This window comes from Mus caroli, chromosome X (assembly GCF_900094665.2).
Source record: "Mus caroli chromosome X, CAROLI_EIJ_v1.1, whole genome shotgun sequence".
NCBI lineage: Eukaryota > Metazoa > Chordata > Mammalia > Rodentia > Muridae > Mus > Mus caroli.
The window spans coordinates 147,729,489-147,744,747 of record NC_034589.1 but is presented as its reverse complement, the minus strand read 5'-3'; the positions used below and the strand labels follow the sequence as shown (position 1 = coordinate 147,744,747).

The window sequence follows — 15,259 nt, the reverse complement described above, 5'->3', positions numbered from 1 at the left end:
GAAGAAAAAAAACTCAAAAGAACTAATACAAAATGACAACAATCGTTTTAAAGGCGATGAATTTCAAGTGTCCAATTAAAACAACATGACTAAGTATTTGATGCTATTGGAGTCTTTTTATTTGAACAGCTAGAGGCAGAATCCAGAACCTCACAAAAGCCAGACAAATATTTTACCACTAGGCTGTATCTGTAGTCTTCTTACTTTTCATTTGGAGACAGGGTCTCACTAAGTAGACAAGCCTGGACTTGAAACCATTCTACAGCTTAGGCAAGCTTTATACTTACTTGCAAGCCTCTTTGGCCTCAGCCTCCCATGTGGCTGAACCATCACTCCCAGACCCAGAATTATTTTTAAGTGTGATAATGGTATGACAGTATATTTTTTAAAAGATTTATTTATTTATGTATATGAGTACACTGTAGCTGTATAGATGGTTGTGAGCCGTCATGTGGTTGTTGGGAATTGAATTTTTAGGACCTCTGCTTGCTCTGGTCAACCCTGCTCACTCTAATCGGCCCACTCTGGCCCAAAGATTTATTATTATACATAAGTACACTGTAGCTTTCTTCAGATGCACCACAAGAGGGCGTCAGATCTCATTATGGGTGGTTGTGAGCCACCATGTGGTTGCTGGGATTTGAACTCAGGACCTTCTGTAGAGCAATCAGTGCTCTTACCCACTGAGCCATTTGCCTGCCCGACAATAAGTATTTTAATTTTTTAAGAAATATGATGCAAATATTTACACTGGAGTTGACTTACATAGAATTAGCTTCAAAATAATTCACTAGAGATGTGATGAGGAAGTGGGTAAAGTAGTTTGGTGGGAGGGGTATCAAATAACAAAATAGCGGGTCATGAGTTGGCCAGTTTTGTGACTAGGAGCCTTACATTTTGTAAGAAGGAAAAAAAACATTATTTACTGTCAAAGAAAAGAGGTAAATATAGAAAACCGTATAGAAAAAGAATGCATGCACCTAACTTTTTGGGGTTCCAGGAACTGAACCCAGACCTTCATGCATGTTAGGCAAGTGTTCTAACACTGAACTATATCATCTCCAAACTCTTCTTGTACAATTACTACACACTTTAAAAACTAAAAATGGGAGCAGATGTTTGTAATGTGAGTAAACATAAAACCTAAGACGAAGAACTATGAAGGTGATCACAAAGGTCACTTGGACTACAGAGTCCAGTACCAAATGGATACTAGTAATGGTTGCTATCATTTACTGCACTCTTGCCCACTAGGCAAATACTAAGTATTATTATCTCTGATGCTTCTAACAACTCCAAGAGACATTATCATCAATTTACAAATAGAAAAAAATTAAGCCAAGATGAACTTGCCAATATTTTTAAGTATAATCTCAGCAAAATGCCTGGCACATAGTACATGCTCAATAATACATGGTTAACACATGAGGATATGCAATATGTCCAAGGATAAAAGTAGGGCCCACATTTAGATTCAAATCTAAACCTAACCCTTCTGTTCTTTAGTCACATAAAACATTTCAATAATACTTCACTATAGCAAGAGTAAAGATGTATAATTCCTTCTGTATGTTTCTTTATTTTTCAGGTCTTAAATAATTAGCATGTGCTATTTTTTAAACACAGAAATAATCAAATAGTAAATCTATAAACGTACTGAACATTCAGTCACAGACTAAACAAACCACAACACAAAAGCAGATGTATCAGGACTATAACATGAAATAAATGGAAACAAGGGAGATATGAAAACTTTAACATTGAGTATCAACTAATATAAAAATAGAATAAGGACAATATTTTGTTCTAATTTATACTAGGATAGGTAAATACTACATTTTAGCATAAAACAATGTAAAAAGATTAAGGCCTCTTAAATATATACGAAAAAGTTATTAAAACTGTGTTTATAAGCTATAAAAGCAAATATAAAATTTTCAATATTTTTATTTGTAATTCTGTGTATATACGCTGGAGTTTAAGTCGATTGTGAGCATTCGAACAACGGGTGTTGGGAACTGAACTTGGGTCCTCTGAGTGATAAACAGCCTCTAAAATTAGTTTTATAAAGATATACTTATTTTGTATATGTGTGAGTGTGTGTGTGTATGTGTGTGTATGCACATGCTATAGCATATGTATGGAGGTCAAAGGGCAAACCATGGGGAATTCAGTTTTTCCTTCCAACACACTGGCCCAGAGATCATAGTTGGTTTGCTAGGCTTGGCCTATCTCAAGGGCCCTAATCCTAAAATAACTAAAAACAGGAATCACATATTTTCCTTGGTTATGACAAATTAAACTAGGAAAAACCCTATAATCAATCACTCAGAAACTAATGTTCTTCTAAATAACCATTTGGTTAAGGAAATAAATAGTAGCAACATACTCACTGCCTATCTTTTACGTTATGGTGTTGTCCAATGATACATATTCTATAATTTATTTCCAATTATTAATAAATCACCAGGGTTGATATTATGTATAGTAGAGATGAAGGAAGGTTGAGAGTGAGAGTATTTTAAAATCACAGCTATATTTGGTAAATAAAATAACGGAATCAAAGTCAAAATGCAAAGGGCCCACTAAGCAAACATAGAAACGTGATTGCTGTATATCTTAGAATTGATACCCAGGTATGCTTATCTATCTCTTTGCAGAATACAACATTTTATAATAAATTGGAGAAAACCAGAGTTCTTTAACACAAAATATTCTGAAAATAATCACTTTGTAGGCATATTATTCTAATAGGGTGTGGTTCATTTTTCTAATATTTAATTGTCTGAATATATTTCAAATATATTATCTTCTAAGAGTTTCCATAATCTAGTCTCAATAGGGTCATGAAAAAAAGGATAACGTAAAACTAGACAAGGCAAGGAATCAAAAGTAAACATGACTTGCTGACAAATATATTTCGAAAACCTAGTGTGGTCTTGGAAAAGTCACGTGGGGGAGTACTTATCTACAACCCTCAGAGTTCTAAGGAATTTTGGCCAATTTAGATTTGAGAGTCTGCCATAGACTGTGGGGGAAGCCCCTAAGGCTGAGAGTTTCCTCAGCTTAAAAATGTTATAATCCTTTGATTTTAAAAAGTAAGCTTTAGATTAAGATTATTTAAGCATTTGTAAGTTTTTTTTTTCACTTGAGGAAGTTAGCAATTCTAAGCTTACAGCTGTTTTATTAGTTCTTTTTTGTTGCTATTTTATATTTCTGTGTTTCTTTCATCTGTATCCAGAATAGTTTATCTGTATCCATCAGTGATGCATTTGCTTTCTAGTGTAAAAAAAAAAAAAAGATAATTCTCAACAATGCATGGAACAACTGTTGTCACCTAAAAGAAAAATAACAAAAATACAGTTTTCTTTACAGATGAAGGACTCAAATTCGATTTTATAATTTCCATAATCCAATCTTACAGTATTTTACTAGTAAAGAAATTGGCATAGTGCTAACTTTTTAATAACACCTATAATGATTCCTAATTCTATTGCTGTCTCCCAAGGCCTATTTCTTGTAACGAAATGGTATGTTTCCAATGATCAGAATTACTTTTCTGTTAACATAAAGTAGGTAGAAGGTTTGTGTAGCACTCGTGAAGCCTTGCATTCAATTTCTAGTAACACAAATACAATATAAAATGAAATTATTTGGACTTCCTCCACACAGAAACAAAATCACATTTGCAGAAGCTGCACAGCTCAGGTTTTTTAAGCACTCTGGATGGCACAAGTCTCTGACTGCACAAGTCTGGAAAATCAGTGTAGCAAAGGTGTATGGGTTAAGATGTCCAACACCTGGCTTGCCCTTTATCACAGGTGTCTTTAGTAATTGATTAAGGGCTTCCCAATCCTGGCTCAAACTCTCAATTCACCAAAAGCTGTCTGTCATAAATGCAGGATACTCAACCATATAGGGTATTCAGTAAATTTCAGCTTCTCCTTTTCCTGTTAGGGAGAGAAATATCATACAAGGAGTGTTTAGAAGAATTCCCTGTCCTGAGTCACCTCCCATTTTCAGAGTTAAAAATCCAAAATGATTGTATTTATTGTTTGGGTTGACTAATTCAGAGATCTCTAGATCAAGCATGATGAGTTGTTTAGTCAGTTTCCAGAGGCGCAAGAAGCCTTCATATCTAAACGAGAAGTACCATCAATCTTGCTTCAGAGATCAAACCTTTATTTTGGTGTGATTGTGGCAAAACCACCTGGACCTCTATTTTCACATTTATTATATGATCAATAGTTTTGTTTATTTGTTCTAAATATTTTCATAGAATGTTTATTTTGTAGTTTTATCCAAAAAGTGCTGCCCCACCCCCTTCTAGCTTTTTTCCAAACAATGAATTTAAATAGCTTGTTAAAAAAGTGACCTGCTTTCCTGTTTAGATTTCAGGTAAGATGTTGAGGGCCAGAGGTCTGTCTTCCTCAGTATTTGATTTTTTTCAGTACTTTTTTCTTTTTAATTGTCAGGTGCTGCATTTGTATCTGCTATATGCAGTTCACACTTGAAAAGCTTTTCTAGATTCTCTGCTTTGTCACACTCATCACTATGTTTACTCTTTTGCCAATACCACAGTATTTGATTAGTGAAGGTAGATATAAAAGCTTAAAAAAATCAGGTGACCATTTCCACTTTGGTTTTCCTCTTTTGTTTGCCATCTTTTCTTCCTTCCTCCCCTTTTCTTTTTTGAGACAGTCTCACTTTGTAGACCAAGCTGGCCTTGAAATCAAAGAGACCCACCTGCCTCTGCTTCTTGAGTGCTGAGATTAAAGGCATCTCCCACCATGCCAGGACATTCCACTTTTATTTAAATGCTTTAGTTCTTTTTAACTTTTCCCTTAATTTCTAAGATAAACTTGTGCTAAGGTATTTAGTTGAATTGGGAGAAATTAACATCTCTACTATGCTGAGTCTTCCAATCTGTGAACATACCTATTCTACACTTATTTAGACACTCTTAGGAACTTTTTATTTTCAGCACATAAATACTACATATAAGTGATACTATAATGTACAGTTTCTATGCATTTGTTATACATACACACATTTATATACATAATTTATTCTTGTAGGCTAACCTTGTATTTTACGACCTTGATGGAATCATTTATTTCGAATGTTTGGTAGATTTCCCAGAATTTTCACTGGAGAATAGTATGTGCCTGCAAACAGGGCAGTCCTATTGCTCCCCATATATAGCCATATGCTCACACACAATTATATATATATGGATATATATGGGGAGTGTGTGGGGTTAGCTAACAATGGACAACATAATGGAGTTCACAGGACAATTCTGGCAGTAGTCCCTCTGTCTTGTGTTTGAGGTAGGGTTTCTTTTGCTGTTTCTGGCATAATGAGTATGTTAGGCTAGCTGGGCAATGTCTGTCTCCACCTCCCACCTTGGCATATGAATTCTAGGATTACTTGCATGGTTTGGGGGCTCAAACTTATACAGTGAGGCTTTCCCAGCCAATGTTTTCTACCTGTAGAGCTAGCTCAGCAGCTCTTACTTCTTCCTGTGAAGTTTACACACCTCTTACCTCCTTTGTTTGTTATTATGCTGGCAAGATTTAAGACTATGCTAAACAGTAATTGTGAAAATGAACATCTTGACCATATCCCTGGATTTTTAAGAAGCACTGATTTTTATTTTCATAATTACAGCATGTCAACTATGGGGCTTTCTTATTCTTTATCAAGCTGAAAATGTTCCCTTCTCAGTTTGTTGAGTTTTCATCCTAAAATGTTTTACTTAGTGTTTGTATTTCTGCATCAAAATGTGATTTTTCTTTAATTTTTAAAATGTCTGGACTATCGTCAATTCAAACTTTTCAGTGCTGAAACGCTTCTATTTCTGGAATCATACCCAGTTGGTTATTGTACTTGAGTCTTTATTGCTGGGCTTGAGGCTAATATTTTGTTGAGGATTCTGAATCTACGTTTTTATGGTACACTGGTCTAGAATTTCTGCACTGCCTTTGAGTCCTAGTATTTAACAAGTCTCATATGAAATGTTCTCTTCTCTTCTATTTCTTGGGAAAAGTCGTAGAATTTATGTTGCTTCTTTATTTTTGATGTTCCAAAACTTCTCCTTTTACCATTTTCTTCTTGTTTTGAAGGAACTCTGTTAACCAATTCTTTGAGGGTCTGATACTTACAAAACTCTTAGTTAGACTATACCTGAAACTACTATGCTTTTACCCACATTTCTTGAAAAACTTTTCACTGGATTTAGAATTCTAGGGTAAAAGTTTTTCCGAATTTAAAAAATGCTGCACTTCCCTAGAGTCTGATGATAAATCCCTGGCACGCCCATCACTCCCATAGGTAGTAGCACAATTCTCAATAGCTGCTTTAAAGATTTTCATTTTCCACCTTGCTTTTAAATGTCGATAAATTATACATGAGACTTACTTTCCGAATCAATTTAAGTGTCGGGTTCAGCCATGCTATGTGGTATTCATATTGGTGTGCAACCAATCTTGCAAAATTGAAATTTCATACCCATTTACCAGTAAGTCCTTGTTTATAAGAGTTTGATTTTGATCACTCAGATAACAGCTTACTTTGGGCTTATCTTGTGGTTGATAAAGACTCTGGAATCTGGAGGATTGGACCTTTTGTCTGATTGGGGTAAATTTCAACCATTACATTTCTTTAGATGGCTCTCCTATCTGGGACTCTTTGAAAACATGAATTTTAATTCCTTTTAATGTCCTGTTCATTTGTTCCAGGTTATTTTTTGTTGTTCAGACTGGGTATTTTTTTTTTTTTGAGGCAGGATCTTGCAATGTAACCTAGGTTAGCCTAGTACTCACAGCAATCCTTCTGCCTCAGCCTCTCAAGTGCTGGGATTATGGTATGCCAACACATCCAGTTAGATGAGTTATTTCTCTTGTTCTACCTTCCACATTATGATTTTCCATCATTCCTATTATCTTATTGATTTCATATTCAGTTTATTTCACCTGTATTTTTCAGTTCTAAAATTTCCATTTGGGTCCCTTTTACGTCTTTTTTTTTTTTTTTTTCCTGAGACAAAGATTTCTTAGCTGTTTATATTTACTCACTTTTAAAAGTTCCTGCTTAAAATCCTGACCAGGAAATTGTAACATCTAAATCATCAGTACTGGTGTCTCCTGTCTTTTCACATTTTTCCCCATGGTTCTTGATGACATTTTAAAAAGCTGTATGGCAAACATTTTAACTGGCTCCTATTTCATGTACTTTGGCAAGCATTCCCTTGTTGAGGTATAGTGTGAGGGCAGGATGAGTGGGTATGTTCTCTAGACACTACCAAGACTGCCTAAGCAATAGTGGAGCAATGTCTCAAATGCTTGTTGCAGCTCTATTCAACTATACGCTTGCTTGGTTGCAGAGAGTGAGCCACCAACCTGGTTGATGCTGGCGGGAAGGTAGAAAGAAGTTCAGTGTGAAGTATCCATACCTCACACACTTTAAGTCTCATTTTGGGTTTTTGGTAGAGGCTGAACTTACTGCTGACAATACACTGACTAGAACACAACTTCCTTTTAAGGGTAGAAGAGTGAGAATCCATCTTCCCTAACAATCTGCAAGTCACCCAGCAGAGGGAACCAAAGCACTGCCCATTAATTTTGCAAGATAAGAACTGGGTAATTAGGACCTAGTTTCCTTAGACAACACCCTTGGGCTGAAGGGGGCAAAGTCCTGTCACTTGTTTCTTGGAGGTAGAACGAGATGCACCTGTCAGCATTGCATAGATTAGAGCAAGAACTGCCAAGAAGCTTGAACCTCACTGAGCTGCCATTTCCTGATTTGCTTAAAGATAATCGAGTTTTCTTTGAGTGTCTTTTTGTGCCTTTGTAGTGCATCTTGTCTGTGATATACAGTAATCAGTAAGAAAGTCCACAGACTTCTTTACTTGTATTTCTTTTAGAGTCCAAGGTCCTCAGGCAATCTGCCTTTTTTCCCAATGGCTCCAGTGTTCCTGGTCTTATTTGTTGAGTTTCAGTTGGAAGGAAAATCCTGGGAGCTGTAGGGCTCCTCCATCTTGGCAGAACCAAAAGTTTCTTCCAAGTGATATTTATATTGAAATGACATTTGTTTTCTAGTTTGCACATCATCATTAAAATTGTACTATGGAAAGTTGTTACATTATAACAGATTATAATTTTCCTCTAAATATCCAATTACATCTGTTTGTATTCCTGGCCAAACTTAGCTTGTTTTATGCTATTTTGGCTGTCTGTCCAGACAATTAAGTATTTTTAGACTATAATAATCCAAAGGAAAGACTTCTACTTAATTCATTATCACCTAGTACTATATTCCACACAAAACGGAGCCAAGGAAAAGAACATTTTAAAACTAATTTACACGTTCTTCTTTTTGTTCATCTAAGGCGTATCTTATTTTTAACTTGCCTATAGTATTTCTCTCTTTAAGCAACCTCCTTTTACTGATACCAACACACACACTGTAATAGTTATTTTTCCTGAATTGTATCAATTGCTAGCAAGAACTTGAAGAAAAGAAGCTAAGTAAAGACAAAGGATACAGAGATAGATTCTTAAAAAGAAGTCATTTAATATGCTGATTTAACTTCAAAGACTTAAAAAGATTGACTGTTCTTATCATCAATGGATTCCTATACGTTTACTTAAGAATCTGTTGAGATTCTAAGAGCAAGGGAACTATTTACCGCCCCATCCTCAAGTACTGTCTGTAGATTTCTATAGCCAATCTATAGCTCCATGTTGTGTTCCTGAAGGAAGTCTGCTCCTGCTCAGATAAGGAATCCTAGGGAACGAGGGATCCTAAAGCATGGTCATAGGAACCAGGTCCTCATGAATCCAACTGAAAACCCACTGTGCTAGGGCAAGTTTGGTAATTATAGCTAAAATGAAATTGAGAACACAAACAGATAGGGTACTTTCATTTTCTGTAGGAAAAAACCCCACCATTTAAACTCCCAAATCAGTAACAAGCACAAAAAGCAAATGGAGCTATCCCTAATATCATTAGTTACTAGGAAAATGCAAATGATAGCAATGACATACTTTAGTAACTACAGACAGTTTCAGTAAAGAAGTGTAACACATGTCGAGGACAAGGTGGAGGAATATTACTAAGGACAATGGAAAATGCTGCAACTGAGTTGGATTCACCAAACTTGGTGAATCCTCAAAACCGTTCAACAGTATAAATCATGTAACTCTACAGCTTCTGGACACGTAAGAAAACAGAAAACATACATTTACACAAAACCTTTACTTAAATGTTCAAAATATTATTACTCATTATAATCAAAAAGTAGAAATTTGAAATCAATCAAATTCCATCAGTTGGTGAGTAAATAAGATGTGCACTCCCACAGTGTGGGGAAAAATGAGCACTGGTGCATTCTACACAGCATGGATGAGCCCTGAAAACATCACGGCGAGTAAAGACAACACACACAAAGGCCACATATTATAGGATTCCATTAATATGAAATGTCCCGAACAGGTAAATCTATAAAGATAGAAAGTAGGTCACTGGTTGCCAGTGAGTGTGGGGAAACTGTGACAGTTAATGAATAGGACATTCCTTTTTGGAGTAAGGGCAATGTTCTGTAATCAGACAGTGAGTGGTAATGGATAAGACAATATTGTGACTATAGTAAAAGCAGGTCACTGACTGTGTTGGTTAGTTTTTGTCAACGAGATACAAACCAGAATCACCTGGGCAGAGGGGACTTCAATTGGGGAATTGTTTCTATCAGATTGGTCTAATTAACTTTAATTTTTTCTTATACTACAGCAACATAACTATTTTTTTCAGTTTTTTTTTCAATTTATTTTTAGATAGAGCAGATCCTATATCCTGGCACTTTAAAGGAGTACCCAATAAACTCCCCCCTCCCTGCCCGGGAAAGCAGGAGTCAAATATCAACAGGTTCATTTAAAAACTGCAACTATCAGGCCACATTTACTCAAATAGATACCTACCTAGGGGCTTCTGTAAGGAGAGCTGTTAAGTAATGTTTAGACAGCCTCCTTCCCTACTTCAAATACAAGACACTTTGTTTCATTGGTAGCATAGCTTTAGAGCTTTTTTGAACTTTAGAAAGCTCAAAGCATTTTCCCATATAATATGAAATACTTTTACTCGGGACAGTTTAGAATGCTGTATGTACAAAGCAGTATTAATTTTTGCTGATTTTCCTAAGTACACTATTATTATGTAGTCTCTACTGTGAACAGCATTCCTAGTTCACACCAGGATCACATCCTCCATTGGGTCCCTCAGTGAGAAGACTTTACATACATGAAAAGGTGCCCGTCTTTCTAGGTCATTAACCTCCTTGGATTCTCAGATACAGCTACTTATGCAAACCACCTGGATACTTTCTGCAGTGCAGATGATTTCATCTAGATGGAATCACTCATCTGGATGTTCTCAATTCAAGCAGGCCAACTCAGGGGAAAGTCCACACAATTTGCAATCTCTGAGACTTGGGTTTGAAACGGTGGCCCGGTTTACTACCTGTGCAATCTCATGAGCAGTTTACGTCCCTTGGGCTTCATTTTGCCCAGTTTTTAAGGGAAGAATAATTATATACCTCATTGTAGTTAATATACACTGAGTACCGAATCAAATGGGCCCCGAGTAAATCTGAGTACTCACAGTCACACTATTTGATTACAGGTAATGCTCCAAAGCTGCTTCTTTACACCAAGGGCTGGTTGCAGTTTCCAAATTTACAAACTAAAGGCAGGCTGATTTTATTATTCTGACAAAGAAAACCAAGTTAAATTAACAAAAAGGAGAGAGAAATAGTTGAAGTTTTACATAGTGGCTCTTTACATTTCTTTTAAATTATGTATGTTGTGAATAGAAAAATGAATTTTAGTAAAATGGAATGTTCTGAACAGGTCTCAGTTTGTGTATGTGTGTTTGTATTTGAGGCAGGGCTTCTATGTGTAACCATGGCTGTCCTGGAACTCACTATGTGCCCAGGCTGTCCTTGAACTCAAAGAGATCTGCCGGCCTCTACCTTCCTAGTGCTGGGACTAAAGGTACTCACAACACCTGGCTAGGGCTAAATCATTCTTAGATAAATAATTCTATACTAAATTAAAATTTAAAAGTTTCTAGTTCCACAAGACACTTGAGCCCACTTTCAATTTTAAGAGCCAGAGTAAAATGTAAAGAAGGCAACATTTGAAGTTACCACACAGCCTTTCTTCATTCAACAACACAGAATATAATTATGTACTTTTCTGCCCTATTTCTATTGTTCTGTACTTCTGTCCACAAGCTCAGTCAACAAGAGGAAGCTTATAATTACGACATTTTGGTAGCTAAATATTCTCATTGCTTCAACAGGAAATGCCACCAGGAAAACTACTGAAGAGCAGAATGGTGAGTTGTGAGCATAAATCACTTAAGGAGGCTTAGAAAAATCATCAAAGTAGGAAATGGTTAGTTGTGAAAGCCATGCATCAAATATATCTTTATTTAGAAAACTACCTTAGCCTGTTCATTTCAAAACACTAATATGTAGAAAACTAGAAATCTGGACACTGAAGCAGAAGGGCAAGGCAGTCCTATTTGTACAAATCCTATAATCTATGAGTGCACTGGTCTATAAACAATAAACACAGGAGATTATCTACTAAAAATTCAGGACTGGGTTGTAGCTTAGTGATAGGGCAATTTCCTAGCATATGTCCTGTGTTCCATCTTCAGAATGTTCTTCAGTCACAGAAGACTGTATTTCAAGTGCGTATCAACCCACTATTAATACTGAGTTTAACAGTGCTGAGCTACAAGATTTAACTTTAGAAAAGAATTTATTTTTATTGAAATGGAGTGGGGCAGGCTGCAAGTGCATGCAGATGCCCACAGAAGCCAGAAGAGGGCGACAGATCCCCTGGAGTTGGTACAGGTGGTTAAGTTCCCCAAGGGACATAGGTGCTAGATACTGAAGTGCAGTCCTTGGGAAGAACAGCAGGCACTCTTAACTGCTCAGCTATGTTCCGACCCCTTTCAGTTTATAAAAATTTATTTGTTTTTGTGTATCTGTGTGCATGGACAATGTGTAAAGAGTGTGGGTATGTATGGGCCAAAGTGCACGCATGGAGATCAGAGGACAATCTCTGAAGGTCCTCCCTTTCTGCCTTATTTGAGACTGGCTCTGTGTTGTTTTTCCTCTGCATAAGCCAAGCCATCTGGCCCTTGATTTTCAGGGGATTCTCCCTGTCTGTACCTTCCATTTCCCAGTAGGACTGTTAGAATTGTAAATGCTTATGCTACAGATTTTTTTTTATGGGTTCTGCAAATTCAAACCTAGGTCTTCATGTAGTATGGCAACTGCTTTTATTCCGATCAGGTTTTTCCTCCAGTTGAGATGAAATCTATGGCCCAGGCTGATCTCAAACTTGAATGTGTAGTTCAGGATGACCTTGAACTACTCATGCTCAGGCCTCCACTTGTCATGCATGTACAACTCTGGCCAGCTAACTTCTTTTTTTAAAAGTAAATCTTCACTACTTATAGTGTTTTCAGTATAAAAAAGTCACCTCTGTTAGCAAATAAGTAGAAATACATAACATTTTTAATTGTGAGGATTTTACTGTAAGTTTTATAAGATTTGTAGAACAAAGATTTCTTCCTATCCACTGTATGTAAGATGCAGTTCAATTTATTAGTGCCAAAATGGTCTTTTGCTTTAGGCTATCATTTGATACCTGCTCCTAACATATCTTATGACTGAACTAAGTTTCCTATATCAAGCTTTGGGGACCAAAGGATTAGAGCTAAATGCACAGAAATCTAGATGACCAGGTCAGATTTATAGATTTTCACATATAAGATCATGATATAAAAATCAATTTATATGGTCAACAAAACATAATCAACACTTAAGAGACTGTATTAGCTGAGATGGAGAAATTCTCTTTAACTTACTTTGGCTATAACACTACTACTATAGGAGAGAAGGAGGAAGAAATCTAAAAGTGCTTTTGAATTGACCTCTAAGTGTAGAATAACTAATTATTTGGGAAGCCAGCAAAATCTCCCAAGAACAAAACTGGACTCACAAAACTGGACTCACAGTGTGGAAACCTGACTCCATGTGGGGAGATAAGCTAGCTTTCTACTTTACAGCCTGGTCATTCATTCACATTCTACTTCCTAGCTGACATCTTTTAGAGAAGGCAATAAATAATTGAGCCATTTTGTTATGGTATACCAAAACATAAAATATCACTTACAATTAGGTAACATGTCTAGTAAATACCCGATCCTCTGTGTATGTCTACAGCAACCCTCAGCTTATATAATATGTTCCATGTAACTATGACTTATCTGTAGATGATGTCATGTTGCAGTATCAAAAGATGGATATCTCTAGTCTATGTGATGAGCAGAGCCTAACAAAAGATGGAGGATGTTCTTTTACATTATTTGGTGACTTTAAAAAGAAAGTCAAAATATTCCTATGTTAAAAATGGCTCCATCTAAATATTATTAACCTTAGTTTTCTACCTTCTGGGTAGCTAGCTGCAAGCTAGAAGCAGTTAATTTTAAAAAGGAGAATGTCAGGTGGCAGGGAGATTGACAGAAGAATAAAGTGGCATATGATAAACAAAACAAAACACACTTTAAAAAAAAAAGTTGAGCATGGTGGTGAACACCTATAATCTAAGCACTTGGAAAGCTGAGGGAGGCAAGAGGAGCGGCAGTTCTAGGCCAGCCTGGCCACACAGTGAATTTGAGGCCAGCCTGGACTACATTGAGACCTTATCTGAAAAACAAAAAGGAAAATATTAAAAATTATAAATACCTGATAAGAATAGGAAGTCAGTATAGGGGTTATTTAGTAAAGGCTTGATATTATTGAAGAACTATGGAACAAATGATTATTAAAAGTTGAATTAAATTTTTTTAATTTTTAAATATTTTATTAAAAATTATGTTGTTTTTAACATGTATTGATTTGCTGGGGGAGGGGGGAGGAAGTACGAGCATGTCATGTACATGTAGCATGGCACACATGTGTGGAGATCAGAGGACAGCTTCCGTCAGTTGGTTGTACCTTTTTGCTATGTGGGCCCCAGGATAGAATTCAGGTCATGAGAACTGGTAAGCAAGCACCTTTGCTCACTGAGCCATCTTGTTGGCCTTAGGTTATATTTACATTCTAGTTCACTACTGAGTTGGAAATTTATTGTACAACTTAGATTTTAATTAAAAAAGAAATGAATTTTGTTGTTGTTGTTGTTGACAAAGCCAAAAGCTTCCAAACAGTCAATTAAAATTAGGAGTTCTTTTCCGGGCAATACTGAATCAAGTTACAAGCTACTGTTATTTGAGGTTCCGATAGGTGGTTCGTGAAAACAGGGTTCCGACATCAGGTCTCAAATACTGCTTTGTTTTTTGTCAAATACTGTTGCTTGTTTTATAAAGACAGGGTCTCACTAGGTACCACTGACTCCTAGACTATTTCTTGTCTTTTTCTTCCACTGTGTACACCATCTTACAAGTTCTCAGAAATTATGCAGTAAAGATATTCCACATTTTTACACTTACTAATATAATGTACTCTTATTTTGGGGGAAGGGGTTGAGTCATATATCCTTTAATAACAACTCCAGAATCTCTGGGCATTTAAAAAATAGTGTCTCTAAAGTCTTCTTTGTAAAGTTCTCTATAGTACTCAAAGTTTTAAAAATATAAACACCACACAACACACAAAATCCAAAGGGTACCATTACTAGACAGAAAATTCCATTTATTCATAGCCTATTCAATAATCAAAATAAATGTACTTACAGTAATGAGGAGGTGTGCTATATTAATTTCCCTAAAAGTGAACTGAGTAAGCACTGAGTACTCCTAAATTATAAGGAGATGTGTATCCTTGTTTTGTGATACTTGTATCTCTTGATGCTAGATATTGACTTTAACCATTTCTGTACAGGTGATTCTGTATTTCACTCATCATAGGATACCATCATGTGTAAAGTGTGTTATCATTTTATATAGCTCCAAGGAAAAACTAACATGCTAATTCATGACATGCCTTCTGATTAGAATAATTTCAAACGTGAACACACTTAGAAAATATCCTTTTCCTTACATGTCCCTATGATACCCTTTGTTGGTTTTTATCCTTTAAAGATAATATTTAGCAAGAACAATACAAAAAGAACAAGAATGAAGAAATTTCTATTTATCTTACCCTTACATTCAGATAGTACAATGATTCTGTTTTAAA

The 15,259-nt window shown here is 36.0% G+C and overlaps 1 protein-coding gene across 3 annotated transcripts in view; it reads right to left on the bottom strand.

The window, feature by feature from the left end:
- Window positions 1-15,259, bottom strand: part of Rps6ka3 (ribosomal protein S6 kinase A3) — a 103,788-nt gene that overhangs the window by 82,685 nt on the left and 5,844 nt on the right. The gene's annotated exons all lie outside the window — the stretch shown is intronic.